General features: G+C 47.3%; 1 protein-coding gene across 1 annotated transcript in view; it reads left to right on the forward strand.

Moving 5' to 3' along the window:
• The window catches only part of Ptp36E (protein tyrosine phosphatase 36E), a 102820-nt gene that overhangs the window by 33254 nt on the left and 51687 nt on the right, over positions 1–17879 (forward strand). The gene's annotated exons all lie outside the window — the stretch shown is intronic.

Below are 17879 nucleotides of genomic sequence, written 5' to 3' on the forward strand. Positions count from 1 at the left end.
TCAAAAAGGTGTTTGCTTACGCAACTTCGGGAAGTGGTATACCGACGTGCGCAACACACCCTTGTTGAGACATGTTGATTCTCTGCGCATGCGCGTGGAATGCATGCGCGCGCAACAAACCGCCGCCCTAATACCACGAACCACTGTGGCGCTCACCTACACTGTATACTGTTTGCCACATGTGTTGCGTGTTTGCGACTTCATATTTCGCAGATCGAAAAACTCAAGTATAAATGCCACAGAGCGTTTTCGCGTTAGCACTCGGTTATTAGGCACTTTGAGCGGTAAGCTTACACTAAAAAAGTGGCAGCATATCCACGGAGTGAATGATGGAGAGTGGGGCGAAGCATCCGTCCGCTTATTCGTTCTTGCTTCCGTCCATCCATGCGTCCGTCTGTGTGACCGTTCGTGCCTCCATTCGCCCGTCCGTGTGTGCGTCTGTTCGTGCGTCCGCACGTCCATCTGTGCGTCCGTCCTTGCGTTCGTTCATGCATCCGGCCCTGCGTCCGTCCATGCGTCCATTCGTCGATGCAGCCATCCGTGAGTCCGTCTATGCATCTGTCTGTGTGTCCGTTCGTCCATCTATTCAACCCCGCCAAGTGCCACCATCTCGCATCTTTTCATCACATATTTCCCATATAGAAGCACCGCCATCCAGCGGACATTCCAAAGACTAAACGAGAGGTGGCACACGCACACTTTCTTACGGCTTGCGCTTCGGGTCTACTTCCCACCTTTAACCACCTCGACTTCATGGTATATACTAGTTCACTGTATTCATGGCACTGTGGCTCAACGCTCGCTAAACCTTTCTAAAACCAAGCAGGTTACGCCCAGCGAGTATAGCGTAGCAACCCTGTCTTCTTTTATTGAAATAGAAAATAAACGAAAGAGTTTTTGTCACCATTACTTGGCGACGGCTACCCCTTTTGACCTAATTGGTACAAATAAAATTATGAAAAAAAAAACAATAACATATATACATATATACAGTCCTACATGGGTGAGAGCAAAAGTTCTCGTATATGGGCAGAACAAACACGTAGACGACACGCTCACTTTTAACTTTCGTTCGCTCAGTATTCGTCACAAATCTTCGTTTCTTCGAAGGACTGTTGCAGCACCTCCATTGCTTTGCCGTTTATTTAGGATGGCCATGGACCTAGTATTTTATTCAACCCGAATGGTCGCTCAGGATCTAACCTATGCAGTTCTTGTTCTAGTCGCCTTCGGTGTATGTCGTGTTTCGGACAGTCGAGCAAGAGGAGACAGATATCCTCATCGTCGTGGCCGCATGAACATGCGGACGATGTTGCACGATGAATACGAAGTAGGAAGTGCTTTGTGTAAGCAGTTCCGAGTCGTAGGCTATGAATGAGTGTGTCGATACGTCTTGGGAGGTCACGGTCTAATTGGTATTCAAAATTAGGATCAACAGAATATAGGATCGATTCCTTTGTTTTGTCTGTGAACCAGGTAGAGAGGCATAATTCACGTTTTGTTGTTCTTAAAATTCTATTTGCATCATACTGAGATACCGGAATGAGGCACGTTTGCGTAGAATTATGAGTGGTTTTCGCCAACTCATCCGCCATTTCATTTCCCTTAATTCCGCAGTGACCGGGGGTCCACTGAAATGCCACTCGATGATTCAACTTCGTAGCTTCTGAGAGCTCTTTTAGTATAGCGTATACTATGCGCACATTAATGTGTCTTAAAGTGAAACTTTCCACATATGCCCGTGCTGCCAGAGAGTCTGTAATTACCGCCCATTTTCTTCGTGTCGTTGACAGTTTAATAAAGCTTATGGCTAGCAAAATCGCTACGAGCTCCGACGTTGTTGAAGAAGAGAGGTGGCCCGACCGACATGCATATTGTTCGCGCAATTCCGGAATTATGAATGCTGATGTCGCTGTCTCTTTGGTGACGGAGCCGTCAGTGTACACGTGAGTGTATCCTTGGTACCTGTCAAACAGAAGATGTGATGCCAACAGCTGAGCGGCAACGGTTGGCACTTCATGTTTGCTGCAAAGTCTTTCTATTGACGTTTCAATAGTTGGTAGCTCAAGCAGCCATGAAGGGTAGTTTTGGTCCAGTGGCCAATGTGTCGACACGGGAAGCCGGGAAATGTACTGTTGGTACACATGGTGTATTTGCGCTCCAGCACGGTTCACGATGTTGGATATGAGCGGATGGTAAGGGTGTTGCGTGACTAGACGAAAGAGGTGCCGACATGTCTCCACATTTCTAATTACTATAAAGTTGGGTTCTCTTGCCTCTGCCAGTGTCAAAGAACTTGATGTTGCCTGTGGAACCCCCAGACATATGCGTAAGCTTCGTGCTTGTAACAGCTGAAGTCGGTGTAGCGACGTCTGAGAGATGTTGTGGAGAACTGGCGCAGAGTAGGCAATTATCTGTCGGATTAGTGCACAACGGACTTGGAGGAGAGACGCTGATGTACCGCCCCGTTTTGTTCCCGCGATGCGACGTATAAAATTTATGGTGCTGTTCACTTGATTTTCTAGATCAGTAATATGCTGACTCCATCTGAGTAGGCTATCTAAGGTAACGCCAAGGAAGCAATGCTTTCGTGCGATTTCGATTCTCTGGCCATCCACAAAAAATTGCCCGCAGCTTCCCTCGGGGGAACACTGAGGAGGATGCGGAGCATATAATTGGTTAACGGGGTGTTAAAGTGCGACTTACTTGGGTCGATGGCTAAATTGGTTAGCGTGGTTGTGAAATGGGGTGTTAAATTGCGACTTACTTGGGTCGATGGCTAAATTGGTTAACGTGGTTGTAGGAGGGGGTGTTAAATGAGTGAACACGTACACACGTATGCGAAAGGGCGGCGCTGGTCGAAGGGACGTCGATCATTGTGTTTGTGGATTCGTTGGAATTCATTTCACCGCGACCTTGGACGTCGACGCGCCGTACAAACCAACCGACGAGCGGCAACTGAGCGAGCGAGTGCCGACCTTGAGTATATATACAGCGCGACGGCGCATGCACTGTCAGCTGTCGAATGTTCGAGAAGGGGGAGAAGCGCAACGGCGCATGCGCGCGCGTCAGCTGCCGATGTTCTCGAAGCGCGACGGCGCATGCGCGCGCGTCAGCTGCCGATGTTCTCGAAGCGTGACGGCGCATGCGCGCTACATTATACAGCTAGCGAATGTTCGTGAAGAGGAGAAGCGCACGCGGTGTGTAGAGGAGGAAGGGTGCACAGATGGTGGAGGAGTGAAGCGCGCGCGGTGTGTAGAGGAGGAAGGGATGCACAGATGGTGGAAGAAGGAGGAGGAAGCTTGCGGACGGCGCCGCACTACAAGCCTCGAGTATTAGATGCGGAGCATCTAAAAGCTTCAAGTTTTTCACTGTTTTTCTCGTGAATGGCAGAACTACAGATTTGGCGTGAAAAATCTGCATGGCTCGCTCTTTGAGGTAATCACTTATTGCGTCTAGTCCTTGTTGAAGCCGACGTTCGATCACTTCCAGTGATTTGTAAGACGTCCATATGCATATGTCATCTGCACACATGAATATGTTCAAGGTATCGGGCAGTACTTCTGGAAGACCTGTCATTGCAGCATTGAAAAGAAGCGGACTTAGAACGCTTTTTTGGGGTACACCTTTGCTCATGTTGAAGCGATCGCTGTCTTCGTGATTTGTTGAAATGGATATTTGTCTGTTACATAGGAAATTGGCGATCCATTGAAGGATACGACCGTAAACCCCTAGTGAGGTAAGCCCGTGCAGCACAGAAAGGTGGCTCCAGAGTCGAACGCCTTCCTAATATCTATGAACGCCGCAACAGCCATGTTTCCACAGCTCATCTCATGTTCTAACAATGTAACGAGGTCGAGAACGCAGTCAATGGTGCATCGCCGTCGTCTGAAGCCAGCCATCTGTTCTGGAAGTGAGTTGTTAGCTTAAATCCACCACTGTAATCTTCTGTCAACCATTTCTTCCATTACTTTAGATACACAGCTAGTGAGGCTGACTGGTCGGAATGAGTCAAGCGAAAGCGGTGATTTACCGGGCTTCAGTAGTGGGACGATTCTCGCGACCTTCCAACACATTGGAACGCACGCCTTCGTCCACATGTCGTTATATATCCGTAGAATAACTGGCATGCCGTTGGGTCCTAGATTTTTCAGAACACTCTACGATACGTTGTCGGGACCAGTTGCCGTTCTTACGTGGGTTCGTGATAGAGCAGTACGCAACTCTAGTAGAGAATACGTCTTATCCAGTTGAGCATGTGATAAAGTGTATGCATCTCGGATTTGCTGCTCTACAGAACTAGGCAGTGCAGTAGTGTTGTGAACCAATTGCCCAGTTCCAGTCAGCATTGTGCAAAACTTATTAAAAACATCACGTTGGATAATCCAAGAGATATGGCCAATGCTCTGAAGGGGTTTCGCTGGGATACTGGATGACTTAGAGCAGTGATTGTTTGCCAGATTTTCGGAAGTGGAGTAAATGGGGTCAATGAGTTGCAGAAATCATGCCATTTTTTCCGACCTAACTTTTGCATGTGCCGGTTAGATTGGATGTGTGTGGCCTGAATCTTCTTATAATCTTCAAGCCTCCCAGTGCGGCGATAGCGACGTTCTGCTCGCCTTCTAATAGCTCGTAGGCGCTCATAGTCTGCATCTACACTGGAGTGGCCTGCTGGGCAGCTGTAAACCTTGTCGCACTGGAGTAACTGCTTTTAATGCAGGATATAAATGTATGTCTCGCCAGATAGTGCTCAATGTACATGCGAATGGCTGCTAATGGGGAATGAGAGACAGGAGAATTCGGCTTTTAGTTAACGCGCACGCTACGAATTTTTTATCGTTCAACAACGCACAGGAGAAACCTCCCACCGGCACCACCTTGCAGGTCAAAACGTAATACTGGTTACACACTCTACGACTACGACTACGAGGGACGAACGGGTGCCGCTATAAGGAAATTCGCCCCTAAAAAAGCGGGTGCCATAGGAAATGTTTGTTCGTTCTTTTAAACCAAAGGCCATGGCATGTGGAGCGCCACCAACAGGTACCCGAGTGAAATATTGAGGTTAGCTGCTAGAGTTTATGCTAGTTTGGACCCAGTGAGTTTTGAAAGTTCTTCTTTTGCGCTATTGCCCAATGCGATTTTCTCTGATTTATCTAGCCCTTTGACGGTTTGTCTAGACCTTTAACGGAGGAAGGGGTGACAGCTTCAGCACCCCGAAGGTTTTCTGCACGTAACTTCTTTTAAAGCGACGGTGTTAAAAGAGCTCGTTTCGCAGAAACTCCGGCGTCGGCATCGGTGGTTGTGAGTTAAAAATTGAGCATCTTTGCGTGACCGAAAAATTGAACATCTTTGCTCTTGCGTGACTGAAAAATCGAGCATCTTTGTGTGACCGATAAAAATCGAGCATCTTTGCGTGACCGAAAAATCGAGCATCTTCGCAAGGTAAATAAAAACGCGCGTCGCATAGGCCTTCCCTAAAACACCTCCCTGAAGGGAACCCTGATGAGATGCAAAAAATGGGTGGCATCACGGGTGGCGTCACGGGTTGAACGGCACCAACGCGGGTGCTGCGGTGAGCGCTAGAAGATTCGTTTGAAGCGGTGGCTGACGTAGGTCTTGTAGGTTACACGTACAGACATGTGTCAACGCGTAAGTTAGGTGCGCGTCAGGCTTATTGCGCGTGAACCGACGAGTCGGCGGTGTAGCGAGTGGAGGTCACTGCAGGACGAGGAAGCAGCTGCGGGCGCCGTAGCGAGAGCGTGAAGGCGAGGGAGAGTGTGACGTCAGCTCGCACTGCAAGGGAAGCGTGACGTCAACGCACAGCAGCGGTGTGACCTACTTGGCACCGCGCCAACAACCGTGGCGCGTGGCGCATTGTACGGAAGGACGGCGTTTCGCAGGCCACAGTTCAACAGCATTTTTTAGCCTGTCTGGTAACGTAGTGCCGAATTACATGCACTGCCGCTGCAGCATGGTCAAGTGGCGCCAGCTATGCATGAAAAGTGACAACGCACAACACAAAATATAGGTCCTCCGAGATTTTGAGAGAGCGCCCCTCTAAGCCTACGGCATTGAATACTTCAGTATTGTTTCGGGACGTTAAACCCCACTTATCAATCAATATAGTGCCAAATCCATGCAAATATTTTCTGTCGAAGCTTAAGGACATGAACCTAAAGCAAATAAAAAAGCACCAGTTCGCTGCTAACGCGCTACAGAGCGCATGGCGGTCACTTGATAGATTCCAGGTGGACGGCGACCGCCTTCGGTGGTGTGGCCTGTTCACCAGCTTCTCCGCAGTGCATGGTTGCTAGTGGCGCTGGAAAACAGATGCGCCACTCTGCTACCCAAACGTAGCGTATACAGTCGCTCCAACGGCACGTTTGCAGAATGCCATTCACCGATTTTCTCGCGCAGAACATCCAATGAAAGCTTTATGCAGACGGATTGGATTGGATTGGATAAACTTTTATTTGGTCCTCCAAAACACAGATCACTGTGCTGCGGGCAGCTCCCACGTGGGGACTGAGATGCCAAGCTCCTCAGCCGCCTCGCGGGCTTGGTGGACAGCCCAGAGCTGATCTGCCAAGGATGAGCTGCGGATTGCCGCCTCCCATCTGGCAGAGGTGATGTGCGATATATGAGCGAATTTGGTGCACTGCCAGAGCATGTATTCTTATGAAGCTATTTCCCCACAATGTGGACAAAGATTACTTGGGTATAGGTCAGGGTACATGAGTGTAACATTTTCAAAGTAGGGTACATCCGCGTTTGCAAAAGCCTTAATGTAAGTGCTTGGGGCCGGGTTAGATTTTTGTGAGGTGGAGGGAAAATCCTTCTAGACAGGTAGAAATGTTTAGTGAGCTCGTTATATGTTGTAAGAATTTCCCGGTTATCCCTTTCACCGGTAGAACGCATGCCCGGGGAGGCGCGGTTGGAGAGTTCTCGCGCCGCCTCGTGTGCTGCTTCATTGAGATTGGGAGGGGAATCGTTGATTTGCCCAAGGTGAGCTGGGAACCAACTCAGAAGATGATGCGTTATGCTCTTGCCTTGCAGTATTCTCAGCGTTTGTTCAGAGACCGTCCCCTTGGCGAACGCTCGTAGTGCTGCCATGGAATCACTGTAGACGACTTCAATGTTATCCATCTTGAGTGCTAAGGCGATGGCCACCTGTTCCGCAATGATTGGGTCTTTTGTCTTGACCGTCGCTGAGTTGACGACATGGCCAGCCCCATCGACCACCACTGCCACAAACGCTTTCCCATTGGCGTAGGAAGCCACGTCAACAAATACGACCCCTCGTTCCTCGTTTGAGACTTGACGAAGTATAGTCCTGGCCCTCGCTACTCTTCTTCCGACGTTGTGTTCTGGATGCATGTTTCTTGGTATAGGAGACACCGTGATATTCTCCCTGGTGTTGTCAGGGATATCATTGTAATTGTGCCTGATTGCCATTGGGTGTTGTCCCAGCTCCTGCAGGATCATTCTCCCCGACCTTGTTGTAGATAACCTTGCAAACTGTGCTCTCTCCTGGGCTTCTGCTATTTCTTCGAGCGTGTTGTGAATGCCAAGTTCAAGCAGACTCTCGGTGCTGGTATGTATGGGTAGGCCCAGGACCTTCTTGATAAATTTCCTGAGGAGCACATTCAGTGTCTCGGACTCTGCTCTTGACTAGTTGTGCATTGCTGCCTCGTACGTGAAGGGGCTTAGAACAAACGCATGCATCAACCTGATGAGGTTGTCTTCCTTGATCTCATTTCTTTTGTTGGCCACTCTGCGTATGAGGTGCACCGCACTGTCTGTTTTCCAAGTTAACTTGGCTATAGATTTGCTGTTGGTGCCGGTAGACTCTATCAGCATGCCCAGGACTTTGATGGAGTCGACCCTCTGGATGGAATCCCCTTGATTTGTACGGAGGTGGATGTCTATCTGGTTTTACGGTTTCCATCCCCTGGGTTTCGGTCCCCGGCGTGCAGTCCTATACAGTAAAAGTTCTGACTTACTCGAGGAGCACTTGAGCCCAGAAGGACGAAGGTACTCTTCTACGGTGTCAATCGCCTCTTGCAGGGCGCTCTCAATCTGCCCCTCGCTTCCACCTGTGCACCAGATGGTAATGTCATCTGCGTAGATGCTGTGCTTCAATCATTCAATGCTCGATAATTTCTTTGACAGTCCAATCATGGCAATGTTGAACAGCATTGGTGAAATCACTGCCCCTTGCGGCGTGCCCCTTGCTTCTAGTTCGATTGCTGCGGTCTCGATATCTGCAATCGTCATCACGGCTTTCCGATCTGTAAGAAAGGACCATACGTAGTCATAGAAGGCTTTCCCCAGACCAAGCTTGGAAATTGCTTCGAGTATGAATGAGTGGTGGATGTTGTCAAACGCTTTTTCTAGATCTAGGCACAGAATGGCTCTCACAGACGGAAGACTACCTTCTTTCGATGACGCTTGCAGTGAAACATGCAGATACCGCGTTAGTATAACAGTAGAAAACATCATTTACAAAAGAGCGACCCACCTCCACTTAGCCTCTGTAAGAGAGCCGGCTACGATGCTGATGTCCGATTGAAACTGGCTTGATCTTGCCTGATTGATCTGGTCTAAGCTAAGATTACCTGACTAGAAATTAAAAGTTCCTCGTTTCTGTCTCAAACATGCTGATTGGCTACAAGCTGGTTGCGAACTTGTCCAATAAAAATTGTGTGGACATTCGGGTTTCCAATCTAGAGCAAGGGACGAAAAAGTGGGTCTGTGCGGTAATACTAGCTCGTTTGCAGGCTAACTTCGCGTGCGCTTTATAAACGTATCTTGAAATTGATTGTGGTGTTGCGCTGTTCTAGGAATGCATGGCCCTCTGATGTCCTATTGTAGAGTACAAAGTACTCGAAATGGCACCGTCGTGGTGGTTTAGTCACTAAGGTACTCGGATGCTGACCCGTGGGATCGAATCCCGGCTGCGGCGGCTGCATTTCCGATAGAGGCGAAAGTTCTGTAAGACCCGTGTGGTCAGATTTTGGGTGCACGCTAAAGAACCCCAGGTGGTCTAAATTTCCGGAGCCTTCCATCACGTCGTCTCTCATATGGAGGTTTTGGGACGTTAAACCCTACATGTCAGTCATCAAAGTACTCGAAATCGTTCAATGCATTTTCTAAACTCAGTATGAACGTACAGTACCCTGAGCCGTCAACCGTTTATTTATTTATTTATTTATTTATTTATTTATTTATTTATATATTTATTTATTTATATACCTTAAAGGCCTCTAGGGCATTACATAAGGGGGTTTCATACAGTAATCAGTGACAACAGCAATTTTTTAACAAGAAGACAATGTTTAGACATGTGTTCTAAACACGTGTTAGTTGAATCGTATCTTTCTCTCCTGACGAGTTAGCACAACGGGAAGAAGTTAAAAGTGATCTTATTTTAGGGAAGGCTCCCTTCTCGCCCGTAGTATACATGTATCGTTCTCAACCGTCAACTATTTTATGGGCGAAGCACATTAGGAGAACGGCTTGTCGTCGTCTCCTGTCGTCACGGTGGGTCGTGGTGTCACGGTCTGTCACAAAGTCGAGCACGCCCCACAATGAATTTGGGAATCCCGCTACTCGGCAACGATCAACTAAAGAGAGAGAGAGAGAAAGATAAATAGAGAGGAAAGGCAGGGAGGTTAACCAAGCTTGGCTGGGTTGGCTACCCTACACTTGGGGTGGGCGAAAGGGGGAATAATAAAAATGAAAGAGATAGAAAAGAAGAGGAGTAAGAAAGAGAACGATGAATAGTCAGCTCCACGATCAACTAAAATTATAGATGGTCTCAGGGTCACAAGCGTTGTACCCCGAAAAACTTCTGGTCGTCTCATTTACCGGCTCCTAACGTTGAAACTGAAAGCACGTTTTCAAGTTATTTTCATGGGTTAGGAAAGTCGCTTTTCCGTTTTTCACATAAAAGGAACGCGCGTGAAGTACAAGGAAATGTTTTGTAATTTTTATGTGGCTCGAAAGAACATTTATTTGAATTTATTTTGCCTAATGATGGGAATGAACTGTAGAAAATCGGGGGGGCTTTTTTTTTCTAAAGCTCAAAAGCAAATGTCGTCAAGGGGGTGTTTGTAAACTGCAGTGAACACTTCCTTAACTGCCGACAAAGGTCTTGGATTCAGGGACGGCACACAGCTCTCCCATAGTAGAGCACCTAGTGCTCTAAATCGTTACCTATTTTTTCTAAACACTTGTTCAGATAACTTAACAAATGCTGTGTGTGGTTATAGCGGGACGGCTCAGTGCTCTCCCATAGTTGAGTACGAAGTACTCAAAATCGTTAAAAATTTTCTCTAAACACTACCAAACTTGTTTATATTAGCTGTGTGAGGGAGAGCCAATGTAACAGTTTACAATCTTGCTTTTCCATCGTAGAGTACCTCGTACTCTAAATCGTTAAAACATTTTCTAAACACACTGCCAAACTGTGTTTTTGGTGTTTTGAAGCGGTATTTAACGCTCACATTGCACTATTAGTGCTTCCTCGGCAACAGGACGGCTTTTTGCTTTCCCATAGTAGAGTGCCAAGTACTCTAAACCGTAAACCACTTTTTCTAAACACACTACCTTGTTGCCCGGGACTGCTTTGGGCTCTCCCACAGTATAGTACCAACTACTCTAAATTGTTCAACACTTTAAAATGCCAAGCATTTCTTAGCGAACTTCGGCGACTTTGAGCGTATCTATCTAGCCGCCTACGACATTTAGCTCTCCTGGCCGTTTCGATTATTGTATCGATACCGAACGTAGTATGGCATAACATGACTGTACGAAGAACATTACTGTACGAAGAACACTAGTCATAACATGAAAATCGAACATGTATGTATTGAAAGTCACGATTTACAATTCATGGTCCTGCAGCTCTTGCGGTGGCTTTGTTGACATGGTATGTTGCAAAACTGGTATGGTATGACATGATTGCATTGCGAACACAAGCGACAGACCTCAACATGAAAATCATGACATGCGTGTCATGTAACAACATGACTACATGCCACGATCACGATGCGCTCGCGGCTGTTTCGCTAGCGTCACGTATACCGAATTCTGTATTACGGTACATGGATGGATGACTAAGATATGTGACTAGTGCAAACATGATAAACATGAGATGCGTGTCATGTATAACATCACCACATGCTACGCTCATGATGCGCTCGTGGCCGTTTCGCTAGTTTCACATGTACTAAACTCGGTCGTACTAAACGCGACGCGAACGGACGACATGAGTAAATGACACATCCAAACTTGATAATCACCACATGCGTGTCATGTAACAACATGACTACATGCCACACTCATGATGCACTCGTGGCCGTTCCGCTAGCGTCAGATATACCGAATTTTGTATTACGGTACGCCAATGGATGACGAAGGTATGTGACGGGTGCAAACATGATAATCATGAGATGCGTGTCATGTAACAACATGACTACATGCCACACTCATGATGCGCTCGTGGCCGTTCCGCTAGCGTCAGATATACCGAATTTTGTATTACGGTACGCCAATGGATGACAAAGGTATGTGACGAGTGCAAACATGATAATCATGAGATGCATGTCAGGTAACAACATGACTTCATGCCACGCTTATGATGCACTGGCGGCCGTTTCGCTAGCTTCACTTATACCAAATTTTGTATTACGGGACGTGAGTGGGTGATGAAGGTATGTACTGGTGCAAATATGATCAACATGGGAGTCGTGTCATGTGAGAACATGACTACATGCCACAGTCAAGGCACCAATACAATTCGACGTTACCGCGTGCGCGTACTCGCCGGCGTTCATTTCGTCGCGTCACGCCGGCTTCGCCGCGCCAGGCGCCGGTCCTGCCATATACTCGCAGGCGCGCGCCGCGCTGCGTTGCTTTGACGCATGCGCGTTTCAGCGCGTCCAGCGTCACTCCATCATGAAAAGAGGGAGATGAAGTTCTGTTCTGTTCTGTTCTGTTCTGTTTTAACTGTTTTGCTGTGGAGAGGTTGAGGTGCCTATTGCCTCGGCTACTCCATATCACAAAGTTCTGCAGCGAAAAATAAAATAATACAGAACGGTACCCAAAAGTTAACAATACGGGAAAGAAAAAAAATCATAATAGCACACTTAAACCAGTTCAAGTATCATGCCAATACACAGTTTTCTTCGCGCAGTTCACACAGTCGTAAACTACTTACACGCACACCTTGCTAATCTAATGTCAGTATATACATGACCAAATTTTATATAATACCCATCTCTGGCTGTCTGTCGAAGTATTGTCTGGGTAACGCATGGGTGCGAAATGCAGCGTGTCTCATTTCGCGCCGGTTGCCGTCGGACCGCGCCGACGAACGCTGGTCGTGCCTGGCGTCATACTGTAGCGAATCATCGGGGTTGTTTAAGCTAGACACATCTGAAGACCGCCGAGACGAAGATGTGTGGGAGCCATTCCGCTCAGGCAAGCGATCACAAGTCGACACGGTGATTTCGGGGAGCACTCATTGGTGGTTCATTTATCTAATACAACTTAAATTTACACAATGCACTGTCACAAATACAAAACATGAAAAATAATGGCATACTCCTCGGCTCGCATGGATGGTTTCCGGTGAGGAGATGCTCTGTTGACCCCCTAGTCCGCTCACTCCAAAAGGGCCCGAGTCGCTGCCTAACAGGGTTTTCCAGCATCCACGGGTGCTGGAAAACCACTATTTTGTACCAATAGGAAAACAGCTTATACGGACCAATCAGGCAATCCGAGGATAACCAATCCCAACACGAGTTTTCGTGGTTGCGTGAATCTTGCCTCGCAACAAAACTGTAGCAACGTCTTAAAACGGGCATGGGACTCGCTCGCTGGATTCCGTGCCGACCGGTTGTGCCCTAGCGACCTCCGGCGTCAGTGTAACTCTGGCCGACTGGGCTGGCCCTACGCCATCTCCCGACGCCGACCTACGACGACAGCGCAGCTCTGACCTACTGGACTTGCCCTACGCCATCTCCTGACGCCGACAAGAGCTCTCGCAAGTGGTGCCCCGTCATAGGACTCTTGTGACCGCGTTTCCATCTTTTCTATATCTCCTATCCCCTCGATATGTCCTCGCTCGCTATCCCAGCGCATCTCTCTTTCTCTACACCTTTATTCCTATCATTTATTTCCTCCTCACCCCCATCCCTTGTGAGCTACTGTTGAGGTGTCGCACCGTGATGCAGACAGTTATGGGGCTCACTTTTTTCTTCCTTTCCTTCTCTTAGAATCACTTAGACAGAAACGGGCACATTCTATACAACAGCCTTGGCGCGCAAACAAGTGCTCGAATTTCGGTCTTCGACTGCTCCGGAGAAACCAAGCGGCGTATTGCTCGTTTGGGGTGGTGGTGGTAGTGGTGAGAAGAAGAGAAAGGCACCTAATTTCTGCAGGCCCGTCGGGAACATGGCTCAGTGCCTGGTTAGGCGCGCGGGGTGCACAGTGACCGACCGGACGGAGCTTTTTCTCCCCAGACTCTCGTTCTTCCTCGAGGCTCCCTCCTCGAGAAAAGTCGTTAAATAGCGCGTCTAACAAGAGCCTCTGACAAACAACTCCAGCTGTAGCTGAAAAAAAAAGCTTCCTGCGAGACATTGCCTTCGCGACAATACTACAGAGGTCTTGCGTTTTGCTAACGTAGAGTCGCTGTGCCCAGCGTTCGCGCGCGTCAACGCTATATACATTGGAGTATATTGGGCCCTTCATGGTGCGCTCGTGGCCGTTTTCCTAGTTCCACATATACCGAATTTGGTGTTACGTGACTTCAATGGCTGACCAAATATGACTGGTGCAAACATAATAATCCTGACAGGCGTGTCTTGTAAGAACATGACAGCATACCATGCACATAGCGTGCTCGTGGTCATTTTGGTCAGCCATTGTGGCTGACCTCCACTATGTGGAGGTCAGCCTCCACATAGTCTATGCTATCACGTGACGTGAATAGATGGCGAAGATAAACGACACATCCAAACGTGATAATCATGACACGGAAGTCATATACGACATCACATACCTCCACGTCGTAATGTCTTGCAGATTTCAAAGTGACAAATCAACATATCTGATTCGTGCTTCGCATATCATCGATTCCCACTGTACGTGGGATCCGCCAATTTTTTTCTTACATGTTAGCGGAGCTGGAATAGCCTTCCCTTCAAGCAGCAGAAATCTAAAACCAGGCATGTAGGAAAGAAAAAAAAAGGCTGCATTCTTCACCTCCATCCACAGGTTTCACGCCAGTGGGGCTAAAGAACCCGTTCCTTCATTCCGTGCTTTTTTTTTGCATTTTTTAAATGCGAAACATTTCGTAGCGAACTTCGGCGACTTTGAGCGTATCTATCTATCTATCTATCTATCTATCTATCTATCTATCTATCTATCTATCTATCTATCTATCTATCTATCTATCTATCTATCTATATCTATATCTATATCTATATCTATATCTATATCTATATCTATATCTATATCTATCTATATCTATCTATATCTATATCTATCTATCTATATCTATCTGTCCGCCTACGACTTTTAGCTCTTGGCCGTTTTGATAATGGTATCGATACCAAACTTGATATGACATAACATGACTGTATGACGAGCGTATTTGACTAGTCATAACATGAAATGCGTGATATATATGTCGAGAATGCCATGATTTACATTTCATGGCCTCGTCGCCCTTGCGGTGGTTTAGTTCACATGACATGTTGCAAAACTGGCATGGTATAACTTGATTTCATGGCGAACACAAGCGACAGATCCTAAAATGCAAATTATGACATGCGTGTCACGTAACATAACATGACACGCTCATGAGGCGCTATCGGCCATTTCGCTTGTGTCACATATCTCAAATTTGGTATTACGGTACGAGAATGGAAGACGAAGGTATTTAATCAGTGCAAACATGATAATCTAGAGACGCGTGTCTTGAAACATGACGACATGCCACGCTCATGATGCGCTTGCGGTGGTTTCGCTAGCTTCACTTATACCAAATTCGGTATTGCTTGACGCGAATGGATGACATAGGTACATGATGCATCGAAACATGATAATCACGACATGCGTGTCATGTAACAACATGGCGACGCGACACACTCATGATGCGCTGGCGGCCGTTTTGCTAGCTTCACATATGCCAAATTTAGTCTTACGTACGTGACGTCAATGGATGACGAAGTTATGTGACTGTGCAAACATGACAATCTTGAGCTGCGTGTCACGTGAGAACATGACTAGATGTCACAGTCAAGACACCAATAAACTTCGACGTGACCTGGCACGCGCGTCATGCCGGCGTGTCAACGCCAGGCGCCGGACCTTTCATGTACTCGCAGGCGCGCGCTGCGCTGCGTGGCTTTGACGCATGCGCGTTTCAGCGCGTCCCTCCGTCTCGAAAATATGCAGACGCAGTGCTGTCGGGTTAAAGAATGGGCGCCAAATGCAGCATGTCGCATTTCGCGCTGGTTGTCGGCGGACCACGTCGACGGACGTTGGTCGCACCGGTCGCGCTTGGCGTCACACTGTAGCGTAGAGAAACATACATAAAGAGTGGACACTCTCGTATACGCCCCTGAGGCCCAGCAACTACGGTGCTTTCAGTACCACGAGTGGTTGGTCAGACCCGATAATTTATTCTGCGTAAATAAAATAGCAAAATTGTTTTCTATCTGACGCTGGGATTTGAACTCGTACCCCCGTGCTCCGAAAGGGAGTGTCTTTACCACTAGGCTACACACCCATGCTTGCACAAAAGGAATACATGTACAGCACATCTAAACCACATGAATGTGCTTCTTTGTGCAAAAACAATGCAGGAAGACAACACTTTCTAGTCGTACTTTACTGTTTTCTGTTACAAGGCATTGAATATCCTCAGCGGGACATGATGTAGAGTGGATAATGAAAGCTTCACAAATCAATAAAAAAATTTCTTTGCAAAAAATTCATGCCAAACTTGAGTATTCATTGTCCACCTGAGTAGGCTAATAAATGTCTTAAAAGAAAGAGTAAAAGCGAGGATGGGAACGCCATCTAGCGGTCGGTCAGACCCTTTCTTGCTGGGCCGCGAAAAGGCTCCAGTGGCCACTCTTTATAAAGTATATATTCTATGACTATAGAGTGCTCGCTTTCCCCTATTATAGCGTCGTTGTGCCCAGCGTGCGCGCGTCAACGTTACGTTGGAGTTTATAGGACCCTTCATGATGCACTCGAGGCAGTTTCGCTAGCTCCACGTATACGAAATTCCGTCTTACGTGACGTCAAAAAATGACAAAGGTATACGACTGGTGCAAACATGATAATCATGAGACGTGTGTCATGTAAAAACATAACAACTTACCACGCTCATAGCGTGCTCGCGGCCGTTTCGCTAACTCCACATATACTAAATTTGGCATCACGTGACGTGAACAGATGACGAAGGTAACCGACACATCTAAACATGATAATCATGACATGGAAATCGTGTACGGCATAATTTACCTCCGCCTCGTAACGTTGTGGTGATTTAAAATTGACGTATCAACCTTCCTCATTCGTGCTTCGCATATCATCGATTCCCACTGTACGTGGGATCTTCGAATTTCTGTTTCTCTAAACACATAATGGCGGGTTTGAAACGGGTGGGGAAGGCTGACATGCGGTGTTATGCGATGCAGCTGCGCAGCAGAGCGTTGAATGGTCCCTGAAACTGTCTTCTCACACTTCATTTTCGGTTAGATGGAGTAAATCGTTGGCAGCACAATTCAGTCGAAACGCCCCATATTAACGGAGCTACGAGTAATGAATGGGTAATGAATGGGTACGAGTAATGAATTAGTAATGAATGGGCCGTGGGGCCTGCGTCGCAATGTGATGGGAGAGGTCGCTCGCGTGAGCATCAGATCAAGTGGAGAGAGAAAAAGAAAATTTAATTACAGAAAGGCAGAGAGGTCGGCCTGAGCGATTGCTTGCTCTAGCCTTCTACTCTACACTGGGGAGTGCAAAGGGGAGAATAAAGACCAATGGATGACGATCGTGAGATAGAGAGGTATGTAGAATTCTTTCTAGCTGAAAGAAATTTTATAGCCGCGCATATAGTCCAGGTGCTTCTAAAAAGGTTATAACCGCTCTTATTACCCCAGTTGCACTGTTGGTGTCTGGCCAAGGGCAGATCAAGTTGCCAGAGCATGTCGCTCTGCGAGTGGGCGGCTGAAAGCCCTTTTCACCGAGTCGCAGCGATTCGCAGCTTTCAAGCGTAGTAAATTACTGTTTACGCGAAGATACTCAAATTGGTTCATAAATGGTCCTTGCAACTTGGTCTACCGGCCCAATGTGTTTGTACAAAATTGGCAAAACTGTTTCGAGGTCCCTTCAAAGTTGAGGGGCCCCTCGACACCTGCGTTTCTTTTCACGGGGTGGCGACAGCCATCGGTAGACTTTCCTGCAGTGTTTATTAGAGGAGGCGTGGGTGCCGCGAACGTTCAGCCCGCCGTGGTAATGATGGGTTGTATACATGTATATAAAAGGAAAGAGAGAAAGACGGCACACCGTAGCAAGCGAATATACGAAAAAGCAGTGGGTGCAAGGAAGAGAAGAGAAGGTAAGCATAGTTTGCATAATCACCGACATCATCCGCAAACATCACTCTTTTTGTTTGCAACACTGTTTCAGTAAAACAGCAACGGCAGCTCAAGTAACTTAAACTACCGTAAAGCCACTCATTTCTTAAGAAATTCACTTTCGCGCAATGTTCCGTCTTGAAGGTGTTTCTTATGCCGCGATTTCAGCGAGAAAAAGAAATTGCTTCGTTCGCTTTATTCGCTCTGTTCCCT

Source organism: Rhipicephalus microplus, chromosome 10, assembly GCF_043290135.1.
Source record: "Rhipicephalus microplus isolate Deutch F79 chromosome 10, USDA_Rmic, whole genome shotgun sequence".
NCBI lineage: Eukaryota > Metazoa > Arthropoda > Arachnida > Ixodida > Ixodidae > Rhipicephalus > Rhipicephalus microplus.